We start from the raw sequence: 8,377 nt of genomic DNA, 5'->3' as shown, positions 1-8,377 counted from the left end.
GATGCTTCGGCAGAGGAAGAGAAGCTCGAAATATCTGGGGAGTCGCAACACTCCATACCCCCAGACTCCTAACCCTAACCCTAAGCAATTCACTAATTTCTTGGGTAATTTGGGTACTAGAATTAACATTTTCACTTACCACATTATCTTTAACGGTTGCAAACCGAATCACTAACATTAGTTTTAATTACATTTTCAGTACTAGTATTATTATTGTCTACAATTGCATTTTCAATACTGACTTTACTATTTTCTACAGTTACATTTTCAACAACACCAACATCCATACTATCATCCGCGCACAGGAGAGAAACGCCCGATAGACCAGGGGTCACCTCGACCTCGGACACAATGGGAGGTGCCACAGTAGTAACATGGCTATTTTCAGCAATTACATTAAGAACATCACTAACATCCATACTATTTACTGCCAAAACAGTTTCGGAGTGATCGACATTCCCCGTATCCACGGGAAGAACGCCCGAGGGACCAGGGGTCACCTCAACCTCGGCCACAATGGGAGAAGCCACAATGGGAGGGAAAGACTCGGCATCTACCGGGGGAGCAGCACCGGCCGGAACAGAATCAGTTCCCCAAACACGCCCACCCCGGCGGGACGGGCAAGCACGAGCCAGATGGTCAGCAGCACCACATTCTCTGCATTTTCCGTTGTATTCACAGTCGGCGGCTTTATGCCCCCTAGTCTTGCATATTTGGCAAAATGGCTGCATGCCACTGTACCAGACACGGGTGGGGTACGCATCAACAAATACTTCGGCCGGAATTGTTTTGGACAGGGACATTGTCAATATACGAGACTCCGTTAGGAGATTAGGTCTACCGGAAAAATGCTGGTGCTTAACGGACACTATTTTCCCATAACGGCGGAATTCCTCACATAGGAGGGCATCATCCCCCTCAGCCGGATAATGGTATACATCATACACCAAGGTGATAGGCCGGTCTGAGGGGGTGACACTACATTCAATATTGTCTAACATAACCGACCCCTGATTAACTAAACGATCTTTATCCGCAGTGTCCTTAAACGTAAGCCGGATAAGACCCCTGGGGACGAACTGGACGGTAGACAACTTGCCGAAATCCACCACCTCTTCAAGTAACAAGAGTACATGTGACCTCTCCTGAGCGACAATGGCCGCCGGAGCGTGCACCACGCAAGTGTTCGCACAAAGGAACACCATACCGAAGTCAAAAGGAAATAAAAAACAACAAGGAAGAAGGGCCCAAAAGGAACCCAAATGGATGGCCCAAAGGGCCGCGCCCCCAAATCACTACGGAATTGAGAGGGCAACTAGATACTAGTGTAGATAGTTCAGGCAGCAAACCAAAACCACCAGCAAAACCAGGAAATCCTGGCACACTATAAACCAAGAAAAAGGGGCAAAAAACCCCCAAAGACCACACCCCAAAGGGCCGAACCAGCCCTAAAAATGGGATGGGTGACACACAAAAACAGTAAAAGGCCAGGAAATCCTGACCTTAAACTGACGGGAAAAGAAGCAAAAACGCCAAAGGCAAAAGCCCAATGGCAAAACTAGGCCCAAAAAATGGGACGAACGACGAGAGAGAAAAATCAACAAGGCCACTGGCGCTCCCTCCCGGCAGGTACTTAGCACTGGGCCACACAAAAAGGAGGAAAAAAAGGAATACTCACGCAAAATCCGGCCCGCAAAATGCTCCGGTCTCGCAAATCCAATCACGAAGGAAAAACCGCAAACGCGAATCCCACGTAAGATACTGAGACGAAGGTTAAGCCCGCGTCAGGGCAATATTGTATATACAGAAAGGGAACGTGCTCAGGCGGTAAGGTGTATAGTTTGTGAAAGCGACCGTATATGAACTTATGTTTGGCCATTGTGGTTCATGAACCATGAACCTTTTTCTTTTTTTTTGCTGGTTCTCATTCTTGCTCTCGGTCTTTTTCTTTATGTTATGTGGTCCTATTCCTGCAAGATCACCAAAACTGTGCATTTTGATCCGTCGCCCTCCCAGGAAAGGGTCTCTAAGAACCTGCATGGTTCTGATATCAACTATGATGATGGCGACCTCAAAAGCTTCACAGATCTAAAAGCTAACGTTTTTATCATAAGATTTGATTTGATTCCCGGACCAAAGAAGGCATATGAATATTAAGATTAGACAATGAAAATATTTAAAACCGAGTAACGAGATTCAAGGTAGTATTTTCTTGTGTGCGACAGGATTTCAAGAAGGAGAGATCAAATGGGACGACGAGGACACGAAAAACGACAACAGGCAACACGAGCCGTTTTTCCTCCTTAGGCACTCAAGCCGTTGCCAGGTAGTTTTGAGCATGCGTGTTACAGGAGAGTGGTTATTCTGGGATTGTGAAGACCGAGAACACAAAAATTCATACAATGGAGAGGTACCCGCGTCTTTTATTACGAAGGACGTCAAAATACATTACTGCTATTATGAAAAACAATGAAAAAAAAGGCATGCGTTGCTCTTTGGGAATGAAATCTTCATCTTAAGGGTCGGCTAACTTGCTGAATTTTCATTGATATATTTTTGTTGCACTTTCATACTCTCAAACATTTAAGTAACAAAAGCTTCATCAATTGTCCGGAGGCTCCCCTTTTTTCGACGCTTGGATCATATGGGTATTTAAAGCAATTCTCTAGTTTCGGCGATCGTGTTTCGTTGCTCTTTTTTCACCCACTGCAGATTAATCTATGATTAATGTAAAAGATTATACTTGCACTGTCAGCAAACACCCCGTTTTACTAATCGATGTGTTACAAATAGCAAAGATTGCACAAATTGCGTGTAAGGACTGGATTACTACAGATTAATGCTGAGATTTGTGACAGATAATTTTAAAAATTAAATTTTAAGCAGTATTTATTTTAAATCATTTTTACTCGTTTTACTTGTCGGGTCAATTTTATACTTAACTTAATAAAATTTAACTTATCTAAATTATACTGGAAATGATACAGAAATTAATAAAATAATACGTCATTGTCCTTAAAATAGGATTTATTCTGTTGAATTTCACTTTATGGCCTTCCTCCTTGAGTAAATGACATCTACTGGTCTTAAGTTCACCCCAGCTTTAGGAAAACTCTTTTATTGATGTTGCACATTTAGCTTTAAATTCGTGAGAGCGAAAAGGTCGTCAGTGTTTTAGATGTTTAGCGCCTGAAAAAGTTCGTCACAAGTGCGTGAGGGACGTGTGTTTGTGATGTGTTGGTTGTCATGAAGACCGGATGTTATTCTCCTTTCTCCCCTAAGTGACGAAAAATGAGAATGAACTGCAGCACCTTTTAAGGTAAACGAGAAGAAAAATGTTGTTTAAACTCACATTCTTCCTGAAGTGACAGCTCTATATTCTCCTTTGCCTCAAGCATCCTGTCAAGGTGTATTTTGGAGACTTTGCAGGTGTATGTACCAACATCTGTGTCCGAAACATTCTTGATGGTTAAAGTAAAGTTTCCTTTTCTTTTATTTGTCTGATAGTGTGGCTCTGGTATTATTATTTTGTTGTTTCTTTTCTTTATTTCTGGTCCGTTGAATTTCCAAGAGCTTGAGGTTGTAAGTTTTCTAACCCTCGTGGCAGAGCATGTCAAGTTTACTGTGGAACCTTTTCGTGCAACAACAGCCTTATCGACCACCGAGATCTTGGGCTTCAGAGCAACAACACCTGATTAAAGAAAAAGGTTAAAGAAAAAATACGGAATTAAAACTTTCATGGACACAAGAACAGTTCGTAGTCGCTCTCTGAGATTGACGAGATGAGAGCGCATAGCCCCAAAGGAAGGCGGGACACAAATTATTTGTATATACTTATACATTCATTTCCCAGTCTGTGGCTTTTTAAAAAAAACTTTTGGTAATACTGAAGTCAGCCACTGTGGTACGAATTAGTCATTTTTCAAGAGTTTGGCTAAAGAATTTCTACCCTGTTGTAACTTTTTATTAATTCTAGTCCTTTGATTTCCCAGGAGTCTGAGTTTGTAAGAGATGTAACCTTCCTTCCAAAATGGCATCAAGGTTACATTGGAACCTTTTCTTGCTATCACAACCTTCTTGGCCGCCGAAACACTGGGCTTTAGAGTATTAATACCCGATAAAAGAAATTTGAATCAAATATGATGAAAAATAATGATGACAATGGGTCAATACTCATTCTCAGTCGCATGGTGAGAAGGTCTTGATAATAACACAAAGTTTCAACGGCGAACAGAAGTTGCTATATTTTTCGTCGTAACAGCATTCTACGCGATAATCAACATACCTTTCAGGCACTTTGCGAAAAGGAGTAAGGTAAAAGTGCATGAATTGACAGCAACTGCGCTCCTATTGCTTTCCTAAGCGAAGAAAGGACATCGTGGTGTAAAGTAGACTCTCCCCTGTCTTTATGAAAGACTCTAACGCTTTGTGAATCACAAAGGAGTCCGCAGGATAGTAACGCAACCAATTTACCTTTTTCTTCCATGATCTTGAATCTAAAGAACTCAGGGAAGCGCTGAAATCTCAGTTATCTATGGCCAAGATTTGTTTTCCTTTCTTGATTGGCTTTAAGGTTCACTTAGCTTGAAAAGACTACTTAAAATGGCTGAGCAAAACACTGATTAAGTGTTGGCAATGATCAGTGATCACTAACCTCTTCAAACAGACAAAGTTTTGAAATTAGACGAGAAAAGGAGAGCGCAAAAAGGTGATTATTTATCAAAGGTCTTTTTCATTTGTTGGGTGACAAATTTTTATTTTTATTGCCGTAGACTTTTACAATTGCACTTTCTTACCCAGATCATTTGTGCTGAGTCATGGGAGCTAGAGTTAAAAACGGGGAGGGAATAGAGAGGGAATAGAGTTTCGGTCGTGTTTCGTTCTCTTAAATTTCCATTAGATTCTGCTTGTAAGTCTCACAGCCTTTACTGGTTTGTGTTTCGTTCTAACACGAAATTAATGCGTGATGTTTTTATGCGACATTACGTAACAATGCCTGACGTAATTAATTGATAAGATCGTTGAAGCCAATACTACTAGTCACAGATTTGAGAGACACCAATGGGTATGTAATTATTATTCCGTGTTGATGAATATTAATCCTGGCCTTTGTCAACTATAATTCTAATCTGTTAATAGATTTCGAATACTTTCCTGTAAACAAGATGACTGAATAAACTGTGAAATATTTGGAACCTTGGCGATTGTTGCGACTAGCAATACAGTTTGACTTGAGTTCATTCAAATTTCTACACGTGGTTTTTAATTACTTTGATGATAAAGGTCAACTGAACTCATTTCCATTCAGGTGAATATTCAGGTGAGCTCGGATATGAATAACAAAACGAAAGAGGCCGCATGCACCCGATAGAATCACAAAATAAGATGACTGTAGCTTAAGTGATGACTGCAGCTTTGCAAGTGTTTGCAAAGCTCAGAAATAGTAAAAGGTATCTCCCCGTACAACTTTTCGTCATAAACAATACTCTCATCTAAATATCCAGATTAGAAAATTAAAAAGTAAAACCCTTAGAAAATAAACTTCATAGAAGCACCCTTCAATGAAACTATAGCAGTACTCAAAAGCAAGTGGTCTTTCTTGTTGTCTATGATATAAAATGAAATCTAGTTAACGACGATCTAGGAAATTATTACTTTGATACCAACGGATACTTACACAATTGGAAATTCGAAGTCGGTTACGGTAGGAATTTCATACTCGGACTTGTTACGGGTGGTCATGTAACAAATCATTTGCCGCATTCGTTATGGGCATCGAAAGAGGCCGAAGGCTTCGGTGAAGTGATCTATTAATAACGACGAGACAGTTTAAAGGTGATCGTATCGATACACGACTTAAAAACTATCATCAAACGGAAACGCCCACACTCAGATGGAATACTTCCAAACCACATTTCGCTTTTGACAGTGAATCAACTGTCACCTGTTCCCCTTAAAAAGGAAGTCATGTGGATGATATATTGGGCTTGATTGAATTACACTCAATTTAATTAATTTGAATTTAATTGAATTAAACTCTCCATCATGAGTCATGAACATTTAGATGGACGAAAGTGAAACAAGCGAACAACACGGATCCTGGTCATTTAGCTTCAAATTGAAAGCAAATTGGATTTCATAATTAAGCTAGGTTTGTGCAAATGTAGACATCTGAAGACTCACATTGAACGACGATATCTGTATCACACAATCAAGTTACGTTTGTAATATAAATGTAAATATTTAAAGAGTCAATAACTGGAGACAGATCAAGATATATTTAGCATAAATGTTAATCGAGTCGTTGTTTCTGCACAAAACTAAACAATATTTTCGCAGATATTTACAAGCAAGCTTTTTAATTAATCATGATCTTCGTTTAACTACAACAAGGCTTTGTTTTCCCTACACAAGCTGTGACTAAGAAGTAGAAAAAGACGTTTAATTGAATGCGAGCAGAATGTTTTGAAAAGTGGAAATGCGTTCAGTTGACCTCTATCATCAAAGTAATTAAAAACCACGTGTAGAAATTTGAATGACTCAAGTCAAACTAGTAAGGGACGTGACTTACAAGCAGAACCTAATGGAAATTCAAGAGAACGAAAGACGACTGAAACTCTATTCCCTCCCCGTTTTTAACCCTAGCTCCCATGACTCAACACAAGTCATCTGGGTAAGAAAGTGCGATTGTAGCAGTCTACGGCAATAAAAATTAAAAATTTGTCACCGAACAAATAAAAAAGACCGTTCATGAACAATCACCTTTTTGCGCTCTCCTTTTCTCGTCTAATTTCAAAAGTTTGACTGTTTGAAGAGGTTAGTGATCACTGATCATTACCAATACTTGATCAGTGTTTGCTTAGCCATTTTAAGTAGTCTTTTCAAGCTAAATGAACCTTAAAGACTATCAACAAAGGAAAACGAATCCTCGCCATAGATGACAGAGATTTCAGCGCTTCCCTGAGTTCTTTAGATTCAAGATCATGGAAGAAGAAGGTAAATTGGTTGCGTTACTAATCCTCGGACTCCTTTGCGATTCACAAAGCGTTAGAGTCTTTCGTAAAGATAGGGGAGAGTCTACCTTACACCCCGATGTCCTTTCTTCGCTAAGGAAAGCAATAGGAGCGCGGTTGCTGACAATTCATGCACTTTTACCTTAATCCTGTTCGGAAAGTGCCTAGAAGGAATGTTGATGATCACGTAGAATGCTGTTACGATGAAAAATATAGCAACTTCTGTTCGCCGTTGAAACTTTCAAGTGTGTTATTATCAAGACCTTCTCGCCATGCGACTGAGAATGAGTATTGACCCATTATCATCATTATTTTTCATCATATTTGATTCAAATCTCTTGTTTCGGCGGCCAACAAGGTTGTGATAGCAAGAAAAGGTTTCAATGTAACCTTGATTCCGCCTTGCCAGGAAGGTTACATCTCTTACAACCTCAGACTCCTGGGAAATCAAAGGACTAGAATTAATAAAAAGTTACAACAGGGTAGAAATTCTTTAGCCACACTGCTGAAAAATGACTAATTCGTACCACAGTGGCTGACTTCAGTATTACCAAAAGTTTTTTTGAAAAGCCACAGACTGAGAAATGAATGTATAAGTATATACAAATAATTTGTGTCCCACCTTTCTTTGAAGCTATGCACTCTCATCCCGTCCATCTCAGAGAGCGACTACGAACTCCTCTTGTGTCCATGAAATTTTTAATTTCGTATTGTTTCTTTTACCTTTTTCTTAAATCAGGTGTTATTGCTCTGAAGCCCAAGGTCTCCGTGGTCGATAAGGCTGTTGTTGCACAAAAAGGTTCCACAGAAACCTTGATATGCTCTGCCACGAGGGTTAGAAAACTTACAACCTCAAGCTCTTGGGAATTCAACGGACAAGAAATAAAGAAAAGAAACAACAAAATTATAATACCAAAGCCACACTATCAGACAAATAAAAAAAAAGGAAACTTTACTTTAACCATCAAGAATGTTTCGGAAACAGATGTTGGTACATACACCTGCAAAGTCTCCAAAATAAACCTTGACGAGATGCTTGAGGCAAAGGAGAATATAGAGCTGTCAATTCAGGAAGAAAGTGAGTTTAACCAACATTTCTCTTCTCTTTTACCTTAAAAGGTGCTACAGCTCATTCTCATTTTTCGTCACTTAGGAGAGAAAGGAGAATAACATCCGGTCTTCATGACAAACAACACATCAAAACACACGTCCCTCACTCCCTGGAAAGTCGCTTGAGTTCCTTCCATCTCTCCATCCCTCCCTGCCTCGATCTCCACCTCATCCAAGACAATAGAAATGTGAGAGCCCGTATAGCGTCTATCTCTTTTTTAACCTTATGAATCGCATACATGTAATGTGAATGA

Source organism: Pocillopora verrucosa, chromosome 10 (assembly GCF_036669915.1).
Source record: "Pocillopora verrucosa isolate sample1 chromosome 10, ASM3666991v2, whole genome shotgun sequence".
Classification (NCBI taxonomy): domain Eukaryota; kingdom Metazoa; phylum Cnidaria; class Anthozoa; order Scleractinia; family Pocilloporidae; genus Pocillopora; species Pocillopora verrucosa.
This window is presented reverse-complemented; position numbering follows the sequence as displayed.